The sequence below is a fragment of the Raphanus sativus genome, unplaced genomic scaffold (assembly GCF_000801105.2).
Source record: "Raphanus sativus cultivar WK10039 unplaced genomic scaffold, ASM80110v3 Scaffold0856, whole genome shotgun sequence".
Lineage (NCBI taxonomy): Eukaryota > Viridiplantae > Streptophyta > Magnoliopsida > Brassicales > Brassicaceae > Raphanus > Raphanus sativus.
The window spans coordinates 11,088-23,497 of NW_026616170.1; the positions used below are offsets into that span (position 1 = coordinate 11,088).

At 42.6% G+C, this 12,410-nt stretch overlaps 1 non-coding gene across 1 annotated transcript; it reads right to left on the reverse strand.

Moving 5' to 3' along the window:
• Positions 1-5,625: 5,625 nt before the first annotated feature.
• On the reverse strand, positions 5,626-5,732 carry LOC130503198 (small nucleolar RNA R71). The gene has a single exon (XR_008940685.1). It is a non-coding gene; the product is annotated as a small nucleolar RNA R71 (small nucleolar RNA).
• Between the last annotated feature and the right edge of the window lie 6,678 nt (positions 5,733-12,410).

Consider the following 12,410-nt stretch of genomic DNA (forward strand, 5'->3'; position numbering starts at 1 on the left):
AGCTTGATTGGAAACCATTAATCAGTTTATAATCACCAGGAAGTTGAATAAATCTTAGAGGAGTTATGAGGAAGAAGCTATTCCACTTTCTAATCATGTGATTCCAGATTGTCTTGTTCGGACATATGGCAATATCTTCATGATTCTTATCAAACCAAAAGGAACAAAGAAGTAAGATGCTTGATTTGAAACCTTTTATCAGTTTAGAATCACCAGGAAGTTGAATAAATCTCATAGGATTTATGAGGAAGAAGCTATCTGATACACTAAAAATGAATCTTTGCTACTGCCAAGTTAACAGTTGCAATTGTAGTACTTGAGATTCAAATCCAGAGACCAGTCTACACTCTAGTTCTATAAGTTTCAGAATCAAGCTAAGAAGGAAATATGATTTGGTTAAAATAGGCTATAGCTAACAAGCAAAATAAACACGAGATTGATTCAATTAAACAAGAGCTAGCCTAGGGTAATTCATTGGGTGTTGAATTGGAGCCAAACAATTATTCAAGCGCGATGAAGTGCTTTCTAGAACTCGGATCACTCAGCTGGAACACTCCACTGTCGTGGTAGTGATCGCTTTCCAGATCGATCTCACCACCTAACTGTCGTTGGGATGAGGATCGATTGCAAGCTTTAGGGAACAGGTTCGATCAGTTCACTTACCACCCTAATATCTACTTTCGCTGATTAGGGATACTAAGCTCGTTCAATACATGTCAAGTTAACATCCTAAGCGGTTAACTAGGTGATGAACTAGTGATCTAACATCAAGTGATCAGTTTAATGAAAGCAGTAAGAACAGTATGAATGAAGAACAGTTATGGATCGCTTATCTATGTTTAGCTCATGTCTCAACACCCTAAAAACCCTAGGCGAGCAAGGTCACTACTCGATCATGATGCACATAGACAAAGACATAAATCCTGAATAAAATTGCATAAGAACAGAGTAATAAAACAATAGGGTTCAGATGATCTTCTCTATGAGAGGATGGATTCTTCTCCCTTACAAGTTGCAGATCGCAAATACTCAGTGTTCTCTTGTAAAACTAGCGTAAGAAAAAAAAGAAAATAGATAGATGGCGTTTTATATGGAGGCGCCAATCAGAAGAAAAGAGATTAGGGCAACAGGGCTTTAATTCCCGAAATAGGAGTTTCCATATTCGTCTGGAACAATCTCCGGATCACTCCGTCTGCTTGTTCCGCTTGAGAGAGAACAGTCTCGGGACTGTTCTCTTGAGTGTTCTCCGCAGGAATGCTCCAAAAGGACTTCTTTTCATCAGGCACCTTCTCTTCTTTCTTCTACTAACTCCAGACCTGTAAAAGGTCAAAAAGGACTAGACTGACACGAATTAGTAACTTGAAACGAATGAAAACATATATACAATGATGTGAAAAACACCATATATCAATTCCCCCAGACTTAGATCCTTGTTTGTCCTCGAACAAGGCAAGTACCAAGAACAGGGAGAAAGGTTTGAAAGCGTGGGAACTCGCTTATTCTCAGCAACCATACTCTTACCACAAATCTGTGAACCATACAAGCTGTAGATTAGGACCACACACACTTACTGAGAACCCCCTGATCGCTGTTCGAAGATCGGCTCATTACTCTACATCTCAACCTGAAAAGGCAACACTTTCGAGACAAAACTCCTTATGTTCAATTAAGATCAGCGTGAGCTTCTTGTCACAGGCTCTACTCAGAGAGAACGGGCTAGGTATAGAACATGCTAACTTTTATGGTGGAGTTCAAGAGTGTTTAGGGTTTACCAAGAGCGGGTGTAGGATATCGCACAAAATGGTCGTGAGAGGACGGCTCCATTGAGGTCCACAGTCCTTACTCATCTCTGCTAATCGGACTGCTCTCCGATAGATCGATCATAGGACTGCTCTGCGGGATTCAACTTCCCCTTCAGAACACTTCACTGAAACCACCATTACTTTCTCAACTTCTCAGTGGCATGCATCATGGATTCTTCCCCTTCTCGTCACTAGTAAATCAAAGCAAAAACAAAATATAATTTTTTTTTTTATATATACTGAAATACAGAATGCTGGGGTGACGAGCAAGGAGGTAACAAGTGATGTACATGATGCCACTGGTGATTCATTCTGGTCTGTTCTAGCCACTTACTTCTTCGTTGTTCTCCATGGTATCGGAACAGGCACCTCGGTTGTTCCCTTTCGTGTCGGAACAAGCACTCTGGTTGTTCTGCCTGCTTCCACTGTGTGAGCATTGATGAGTAAGAACTGCGTCGATCCTTTCCTCTCCGACCTTTTTGCACATATCTGCACATAAAGTACTAGAAAAGCAAATGCATGAGGGTGGAATTAAAGGTCAGGGTTCAAGGTGGGAACAAGCTAAAGATGAGCTAGCCACTCAGGAACAGCAAGAGGGATAAAAATCGGATAAGAAGTCCTGAGTGTAGTTCTCATTCTACCCTGATCTAGTGCCCATGACAAGAAGAATTAAAGTCCAGATTAGGTTCAGATAAAGTGGAGTTAAGTCTGCCCAGTGTAACCTGATCGGTATAGAACTTCTGGAGTCTCAAATGAGATAAGTCAGGGTGTTCCAGGTCCATGTGTGGGTCTTTCATCACTGCTAAGGTCACTGAATAAGAAGGTTAAAGCACGAGGTGGTTAAAGAGCATCACAAAATAAGGTCCTGATTCCCACAATAGTTTTGACTGACTCGATCCTAAAGACTGACTCGATAAAAACATAAAAATGACACAAGGACTGACTCAAAAAGCACACAAGCGAATATAGTACAATCGCTCCCCCAGACTTAGTTCACACCATCCCTGGTTGTGAAAATAAATCAGAGGAAGCAGAAACACACCAAACAGAAGCAAATAACATACAAAATAAATAGTTCAGATGGATGAGACAAGGGATAGAAATAGTCCTTTCGGACTTAGTCTGAATCGCCGCTACCGGAGTGACCAGCTGTCCTCCTGTTCCTCGGCAGTCTCACTCCTCCAGTCGATGTTCCTGCCTGTTCCTTGCCTGGGCGCCTTGTTCTCTGTGGCGTACGCTCCTCCTGTGCTCCAATACAGCCGCCTGTGATCGCCTTCAGTATCCTCTTCATGAGGCTGTTCTTCTTCTTCTGGGAGTTAACCATCCAGCGTCTGTAGGCGTGATCATCAGTCACATCGGTGAAATCCTCCAAGTCATACTCACCATCAGCCGGTGGCGTCACATGCTCCACACATCCATGTCTTCATCATCGTGCTGAACCGGCGCCTTCGGATCATCGCAGAGGTGCTCTTCATCGAGTGAGAACACAATTTTCTCCAAGGATAAGAAGTCTGTGAACCCATGCATAGGGAGCTTGCAGTACAGAGGGTTCCCTTCTTTATCCTGGAACTTGTAGGTGGTCTCGTCGCGCAGGATGTGGCATGCGATCAGGTAAGGAGTATCGATGTACTCTATCGCAGAGACGACCGTGTAAGAGCTGAGGTTGATGTTGAATTGCTGGAACAAGGGTGTTGATATCTTGCATATTTGCATTGTTTTAGATATTCATTCATAAGCATTTGCATCATATAGATTAGGATTTAGACATGTTTAGGTTGCATTTGGCATACATATGTCTCTATCAGGTATTGGAACACCACATGGAGTTCTTGGAGACATTTGGAAGCAATGTGATCAAAAAGGGGGTGAAAGATGAGCATGGATGGAGGCCTTAGAGAAATCTTCTGTTGCTAAGATTTTGTGGAGACACAGGAAATTGAGTTAGCTTTCTAATGGAAGTGGTTTCAAGTCATTTGGAGATGTAATGGAGAAGTTACGATCAATTTACTAGAGGCATATCCATCCTGGTCGAGAACCGCAGAGTGACCTTCTGGAGCGACCCCCTAAGGTAGCTCCCAACCAGAGCGACCAACCAGAGCGACCCACCTAAGTAGCTCGCGTTTTCATCGCCCGGAGACACAAAAATGGAGGCTGGAGCGACCTCTCAGAGCGACCCCCCAAGGTCGCTCCAGCCCCTTTTGCTACACGATTTTATGTTTTTTCAAGGACCTTTTTGCAATTTCTTATGCACGTTTTTACTCTGAAAACCTAATGTTTAAGTATGTTGTAGCCACCTTTTGGCAGATAATCTTTTATCTATTGAAGAACACAAAACTCTCTCAAGAAAAGTTCTCTTTTGGCTTTGATTGTTCTTGTGTTCTTGTGATTTTCTTCTAATTCTCTATATGATTCATCTGAAATCCACCATGGGTTTAAGAGGAATCATGGAGATTAGTGAGTAATCACCTTTTGGATTCATGGGTTAGGGTGATTAAGGGTAATTAGGTTAGTTCTAGGATGTTTTAGGTGTAGATCATACTTGTTCCTTGCTAGTAGAGTGATCTTAATGCATCATTTGAGTAGGCCACTCAAATGGTGATCTCTAGGCATTTCCCACCCAAAAGGTGTTTGATGAAATGCCTGAGTCAACTCTCCTAGGCTTTTAGTGTACTTTGCCAAAGAGATTTGTTGTTAAAGATGCTAAGATAGCTAATAGACTTGTTAGTAATGATTGCTTGCATGTTATTCAACCAAAGACATTTGATGTTTGAGACATGTTAGCAAATGAGCATTCATCTAGACATAGAGCTTGCTTAGAATTGTGTCTAGGCTTAAGGTTAATAGTTTGATTGATTCATTTGTCATCCTTAGTTCGAAACCTGATCACCCAAGGTCTAAATCCCTATACCCATGAGTTCTCCTTTCCAATAGCTTAAAAATATCATTTTTATTGCTTTGCATTAGCTTTAATCATTAGTTTAGAAATCATCAAATCACTGGCTGCACTTAGATTAGGCAAATACTTGCATTCTCTCTGCATTTGAATCCCTCAGAACTGGTTCGACAACTTACTACCACTATACTATCATTTGACTTAGGAGCCTCAAAACTCCTAGCATCAAATTGGCGCCGTTGCCAAATTCTGAGTTTGATTTGAACATTGAGATTTAGTCATTTGCTTGAGACTAAGTCATTTTTATTTTTGTAAGTTACTGATTCTCTTCTTCACCTCTTTGTGATTTTCAGGTGTATGAACTTGAGGAGCAAAGGTACATCAAACCTTGTTCCAAGAGCCGCAGACATCAGAGCTTTAGAGAGAGAGTGTGCTAGAAAAAGAAGAGAAGAAGAGCAACAAGCTCAACTGCAGACACTGGAAGCTGCAATGGAAGAACAACAAAATCCTCAGAACCCCAATGGAGTCAACAATCTTCCACCCCAAGGGGCACAACAGCGAGCAGCTCGCCCCATTGGCACTTATGACCGCCCCAACATCCATGGTCCTAGACTTGGAATCCGAGCACCAGCTGTGGCTGCTAACAATTTTGAGATCAAGTCAGGACTGCTAAACTGCATTGAGAACAACAAGTATCATGGTCTGGCTGTGGAGGACCCATTTGATCACTTGGATAAGTTTGACAGCTACTGTGGTATGTCAAAGACTAATGGTGTGTCAGAGGATGCCTTAAAGCTCAAGCTATTCCCTTTCTCTTTGGGGGATAAGGCACGTCAGTGGGAAAAGTCTCTACCAAGTGACTCCATCACCACTTGGGAAGACTGCAAAAGGGCATTCTTGGAGAAGTTCTTCTCTACCTCAAGAACTGCTAAGTTGAGGAATGAGATCTCCAGCTTCCAACAGAAAAACTTGGAAGGATTCAGTGAAGCTTGGGAGAGATTCAATTGTTACCAAGCTCAGTGCCCACACCATGGATTCTCTAAGGAGAGGTTGCTGAGCACATTCTACAGAGGTGCTCTTCCTAAGTACAGAGCCAGACTGGATACAGCTAGCAATGGGTTCTTTTTGGGGAGAACTGAGGAAGAGGCAGATGCTCTAGTTGACAACATGGTTAAGAGTGATGCAGTCTACAGTGGAGACCATGACAGAAGCAGCAGAGGTGATGACAATCAAACAAGGAATGAGATAAAGGCTCTTCAGGAGAAGATTGACAAACTCATTGCTGATAAGGCCACACAAGCGCAGGTGAACTTTGTTGGCAACCCAAGCCAGGAGATACCTCCTACTGTCAATGAGGTTGACGGTTTGGAAGGGCAAGCAGAATTGTGTTTCATCAACAGTAATGGTAGCTGGTACAAGAAGGAACCAAACTTTCAGTACAACAACTACCAACAGAAGCCCTATTCAAACAACCAGCAGAGTGGTTTTCAACCTCGAAACAACCAGCAGAGCAACTATCAGCCTCAGCAAAACTCCTCTCCTAGCTCCTCAACAGAGCAACACTGATGCCTTACTGAAACAGATCTTGGAGTCTCAGACTAGAAGTGAGAAGCATGTGGGCTATGAGCTGAAGAACCTTCACTCCAAGATTGATGGGAGCTACAATGAGCTCAACAACAAATTCTCCCACCTTGCTTCTTCTGTCAAGAATTTGGAGAATCAGTTTGCTTCCATGAGCTCCCACCAGAACCGCCAGCAAGGATCTCTATCTGGAAAGTCAGATCAAAACCCCAAGGAAGCAAAAGCTGTCACACTTAGGAGTGGTAAGCAGTTGACTCCTGTAACCCTCACCAAGGATGCTGAGAAACAAGGTGAGGAGGTGGCCATTAACCTAGATGATGAAGTGGTCATTGTTGATGAGAAAACAGATGCTGAGATCTTGGAGAAGATTGTGCAAGCCAAGGGTAAAGGAAAGGTTGGAGAAGAGAAGAAAACAACAAAAGAGGGTGAATCTGCTGCTCCAGCTAGTGAGAGCTCTCCTGTCCCCCCTCCCTATGAACCAAAGCTTCCATTCCCTGGTAGATTCAAGAAGCAGCTGCTACAAAAGTACAAGGCTTTGTTTGAGAAGCAGATGAGTGAAGCTCAGGTTACAATGCCCATCATTGATGCTTTCATGCTGATTCCTCAATACAGCAAACTCCTGAAAGATGTTGTAGCTGCTAAGAAGAAGGAGATGGAGGGAATGATGGTTCTGAGTCATGAGTGCAATGCCATCATTCAGAGGCTTGATGCTCCAGAGAAGCTAGAGGATCCAGGATGCTTCACACTCCCTTGTGCTCTTGGACCTATGGTATTTGAGAAATGTCTCTGCGATTTGGGAGCTAGTGTCAGCTTGATGCCTTTGTCTGTGGCAAAGAAGCTTGGTTTCACTCAATACAAGAAGTGTAGACTCTCTCTGTGTTGGCTGATCGTTCAGTGAAGTACCCTGTGGGCATCCTAGAGAACCTCCCTGTGAAGATTGGAAGGTATGAGATACCTACAGATTTTGTTGTGCTTGAGATGGGTGAGGAGGCTCAAGACCCATTGATTCTTGGAAGGCCATTCTTAGCTACTGCAGGAGCTATTGTGAATGTGAAGGAAGGGAAGATTGACCTCCATTTGGGTAAGGAGAACATCCTCCACTTTGACATCAAGGAGAAAATGAGGAACCCACTATATTTGGACAAGCCTTCACCATTGAAGAGATGAATCCTCCTGCTGCTGATGATCACTTTGCTGAGCTACCACCTGAGGAAGATGGGGTGTCAACTCCACTTTCTGCCTCTAGTCCAGCCTGATCCAAAGGAGGCAAAGTCAAGCTAGAGACTTAAAACAAGCTCACTTGGGAGGAAGTCCCATGAGTATCCTTGTATATATTGCATTAGTATTTGCATTATTTTATTGCATAAAACAATGGGAAGTGAAGTTGTGTGCAGGTATTGAACAGAAAGTCGGACACCAGAGCGAGGTCTCCGCAGCGACATACTGAAGTCGCTCCAGCTGGGAGCGACGTCGCTCAAGCGAGATGCCGAGGTCGCTCGCGTCACACGCGAGTGGAAACACAGAAACCGCAGTCAGGGCGAGGTCTCGCAGCGACGTCACGAGGTCGCTCCAGCTGGGAGCGACCTGCCGCAGCGACCCCCATACCTCGCTCCACGGAAGGTAACACACAATCCCACTTTTCTTTGTATTTCACATTTTCATTGGGTACCTCACTCACACAGAGACTGTGTGATTTAAGTGTGGGGGAGGTACCAAGTATTTGATCATGTTTGTTTTCATGATTTTGAGTCTCATGCATTGCATATTGCATTCTTATTTGCATAGAAAAATCAAAAAAAAAAAATTTTTGAAAAACACAAAAAGAATCATTTAGTTGCATCATTTGCATTTTTAGGATTGAGTCTAGAAGCATATAGGTTGCATTCATGCATTAGGGGGATTTCAACCTTGTAAAGAGCTCATGCTAAGTACTGAATTTGTTGACCTTTGTAATCATGACAAGTAGCTTGAGCACCCTTTGGAAAGCTTGTAAACTTCGTGCCTTGAATGCTCCTCTTGAAACTCATTTGACTGTTGATACTCTCTCTTTGAAGCAAGCTCCTGTTTTAATGTCTCTTGCATATGGTCCCTTGTGTGCTAAGTCATGGATATACACACTTGAGTTGTCCTATCCTTTTTACCAATCTTCTTGACAAACTCAAGTGGTACTCCACTCCCAAAACCCATACCTCCTTTTTAAACCATCATTATTTGTTGAGTGAGGCCTCTTTGGAAAGCTTTACATGTGCATAATGTTGAGAGTATTGGGAACGACAATGCTTAGTCTCCATTCTTGCTAGATTAGTCACTCTATTGTCTAGCTATAGGAAGGGGGTGAGTGTTGTGATTGTGATTTGGGAATATGAAAGGTTTGACTCTTTGTGCTTAAATGATTAGTCTTTATGGGATAAGTGGAGAAGTATCTAGCTCTTATTGTGAAAAGTCTTGGCCCCCAAATATAAAAAAAAAAGTAAAAGAAAAAAGAAAAAAAAAAGAAAAAAAAAAGAATGAAAAAGGGGGCTAGCAAAGTTGTTAGGAGCTAAGATTTGTTTTAAAATTGTGAAAAATCCCTTATTGATTTCAAAAAGAAATAGTCTGATGTGAAGAATGTTCTTGGGATCTTTTGGTGAGAGATGTGAGTTGGGTTTGACATTGAGGAATAATTAAATATCTTGTATGTTTGGGAAAGGGTAGAACAATGGAGATTGAGCATTGTATGCATGAGTTGATCCCTTTCTTAGATATATTATGTGTAATGTCAAAGCTACTTAATTTTGAGAGTAAACCACCTTAAAAGATCATTTTGAACCTCTGATTTCACTTGCATTAAAGCCTTTGTCTTACCAAACCAAATGACTTGGACCAGTTGACCATTTGTGAGATGTCTATTGAGTTTGCTTCCTGAATGTTAGAGAGATGGTGGATTTGTGGTTTGTGGATGCATGATTAATGAGTGTAGAGATCAAAGGAGCTGGGATAGGCTTAGAGAAGTTAGAGATGGATGAAATCTTTGCTCTTGCTATTTGGTATGATTATGCAAGGTTGTTAGGTTGAGAACTAAGAAGAGTTTCTTTTGGTTATGAGTCCCCATCTTCATACATTTTCTCCTTGGTTCTTGAAAGTTTACTTGTGGACAAGTAAAGGACTAGTGTGGGGGAGTTGATATCTTGCATATTTGCATTGTTTTAGATATTCATTCATAAGCATTTGCATCATATAGATTAGGATTTAGACATGTTTAGGTTGCATTTGGCATACATATGTCTCTATCAGGTATTGGAACACCACATGGAGTTCTTGGAGACATTTGGAAGCAATGTGATCAAAAAGGGGGTGAAAGATGAGCATGGATGGAGGCCTTAGAGAAATATTCTGTTGCTAAGATTTTGTGGAAACACAGGAAATTGAGTTAGCTTTCTAATGGAAGTGGTTTCAAGTCATTTGGAGATGTAATGGAGAAGTTACGATCAATTTACTAGAGGCATATCCATCCTGGTCGAGAACCGCAGAGTGACCTTCTGGAGCGACCCCCTAAGGTAGCTCCCAACCAGAGCGACCAACCAGAGCGACCCACCTAAGTAGCTCGCGTTTTCATCGCCCGGAGACACAAAAATGGAGGCTGGAGCGACCTCTCAGAGCGACCCCCCAAGGTCGCTCCAGCCCCTTTTGCTACACGATTTTATGTTTTTTCAAGGACCTTTTTGCAATTTCTTATGCACGTTTTTACTCTGAAAAACCTAATGTTTAAGTATGTTGTAGCCACCTTTTGGCAGATAATCTTTTATCTATTGAAGAACACAAAACTCTCTCAAGAAAAGTTCTCTTTTGGCTTTGATTGTTCTTGTGTTCTTGTGATTTTCTTCTAATTCTCTATATGATTCATCTGAAATCCACCATGGGTTTAAGAGGAATCATGGAGATTAGTGAGTAATCACCTTTTGGATTCATGGGTTAGGGTGATTAAGGGTGATTAGGTTAGTTCTAGGATGTTTTAGGTGTAGATCATACTTGTTCCTTGCTAGTAGAGTGATCTTAATGCATCATTTGAGTAGGCCACTCAAAGGGTGATCTCTAGGCATTTTCCACCCAAAAGGTGTTTGATGAAATGCCTGAGTCAACTCTCCTAGGCTTTTAGTGTACTTTGCCAAAGAGATTTGTTGTTAAAGATGCTAAGATAGCTAATAGACTTGTTAGTAATGATTGCTTGCATGTTATTCAACCAAAGACATTTGATGTTTGAGACATGTTAGCAAATGAGCATTCATCTAGACATAGAGCTTGCTTAGAATTGTGTCTAGGCTTAAGGTTAATAGTTTGATTGATTCATTTGTCATCCTTAGTTCGAAACCTGATCACCCAAGGTCTAAATCCCTATACCCATGAGTTCTCCTTTCCAATAGCTTAAAAATATCATTTTTATTGCTTTGCATTAGCTTTAATCATTAGTTTAGAAATCATCAAATCACTGGCTGCACTTAGATTAGGCAAATACTTGCATTCTCTCTGCATTTGAATCCCTCAGAACTGGTTCGACAACTTACTACCACTATACTATCATTTGACTTAGGAGCCTCAAAACTCTTAACATCAGGTGTGAGCAGACTGCCGCAACGATCCTTCTTATCATCAGTCCGAACCAGTGTGTCTCTGCGGTCAGCGAACATGGAGATGAGATGATACCCTGGGTTGGTCTTGACTTCCTGGATCGGGGTGATGTTCTCTCTGCGCATCTCATCCTCAAGTCCCGTGTAGAGAACCTGGAGCTCTCCATTCGTGATCTTGGAGGTGTACTCCTTCGCGAACAAGACATTGGACACAATCTTGGCGATGATCCGGATATCAGGGTTCCGGATCTGCGACTGATAGGCCTTGCGAGAGGTGAACTTGCCGGCTGCGATGAGATCCCAAAAGGTGTCTGACGGTTTGAACTTCTTTTCCACTGAAACCCCCTTTGGCGTGTCTGCAATCTCGAGCAGCGTGTTCAGATCTTTGAGAGAGATGGTGCAGAACTTGCCATCAGCCATGAAGGAGAAGGAGCAGTTCTCGTATGTAGGCGCATTGGGGTTCTGGTAAGTGATCTTGCACGTCGCGAGCACTTGCCTGACCAAATCTGGGTATAGAACCTGGGCCTGGTAGCAGAGAGGCATGATTCCCATAGCCTGCATCGTGTCGAACACCTCAGTATCAAGGCCTATAGTGCCTAGTGTTGGCTGGTGCACGAATCGCGTAGGCAAGATCTCTGCTAGGAGGAGCCTGTTGTATATCGCTGCCGACTCCTTGTCCCATCCCTCAACGTTGAAGTCAAGGAGCATCGGATCATTGAGGTCGATGGGCGCGCCCTCAGTCTTGTTCGGCCATGGGTAACCAGGTGGAGCACTCGCGGCTGGAGAAGCTGTGCTCTTGGTGGCTCGTGCGTTCCGCATCTTTGGAGGCATCTGCAAGACAAAAAAAAAATCCCAATATCAGCACAGTTCGTTGGTTGTTCTAGAAACGATGGAACAATCCAATCTTCTTGTTCTATCCAAGTCCATCGATTACTAGACAACCTACACAAGTCTCAATCTCAACAGTGGGAATCCCAAAGTCCAAGAATCACAAGCAACAAATCGGTTCCTCTTCCATTGAAAATCAATCATGAATTCGATCCTAGTAGCAAGTATACTATCAAGAGCTACAATCTATGAGGAAATCGCAAAGCATAAAGGAAAAAGAGGATCCAAGAAATCACTCCCAAATCGCGATTTGCATGCGCAAAGAGGGGGAGAGTTCTTGTCCGATTACCTTGATTGGAGAGGTGATTCCTGCAAAACAACCCAATCTCAAGAGAATCCCAAAAGGTTAGAACCAAAATCGATGAGAAAGAGAGAGATGAGAGTTCGCGATTTTAGGGTTCTAAAGGGGGGGGGGGGTTGTGCGGCGAGAGAGATGAAGTGGGGAAGTGGAATGTTTGGGCTTTAAAGGGCCAATCAAAACCGCTTCCCCTTCCCTTTTTTTTATTTTTATTTTTTTATTTTTTTTTTGTTCGAGAACTTACCTGGGAACAATCGGCGGAACAACCGCTGGAGTGATCTCGAATTTTCTTGATTTTTCAACCTGCAAGTTAGTTCCTAGAAAGATAAAGACAAAAAGAAAAC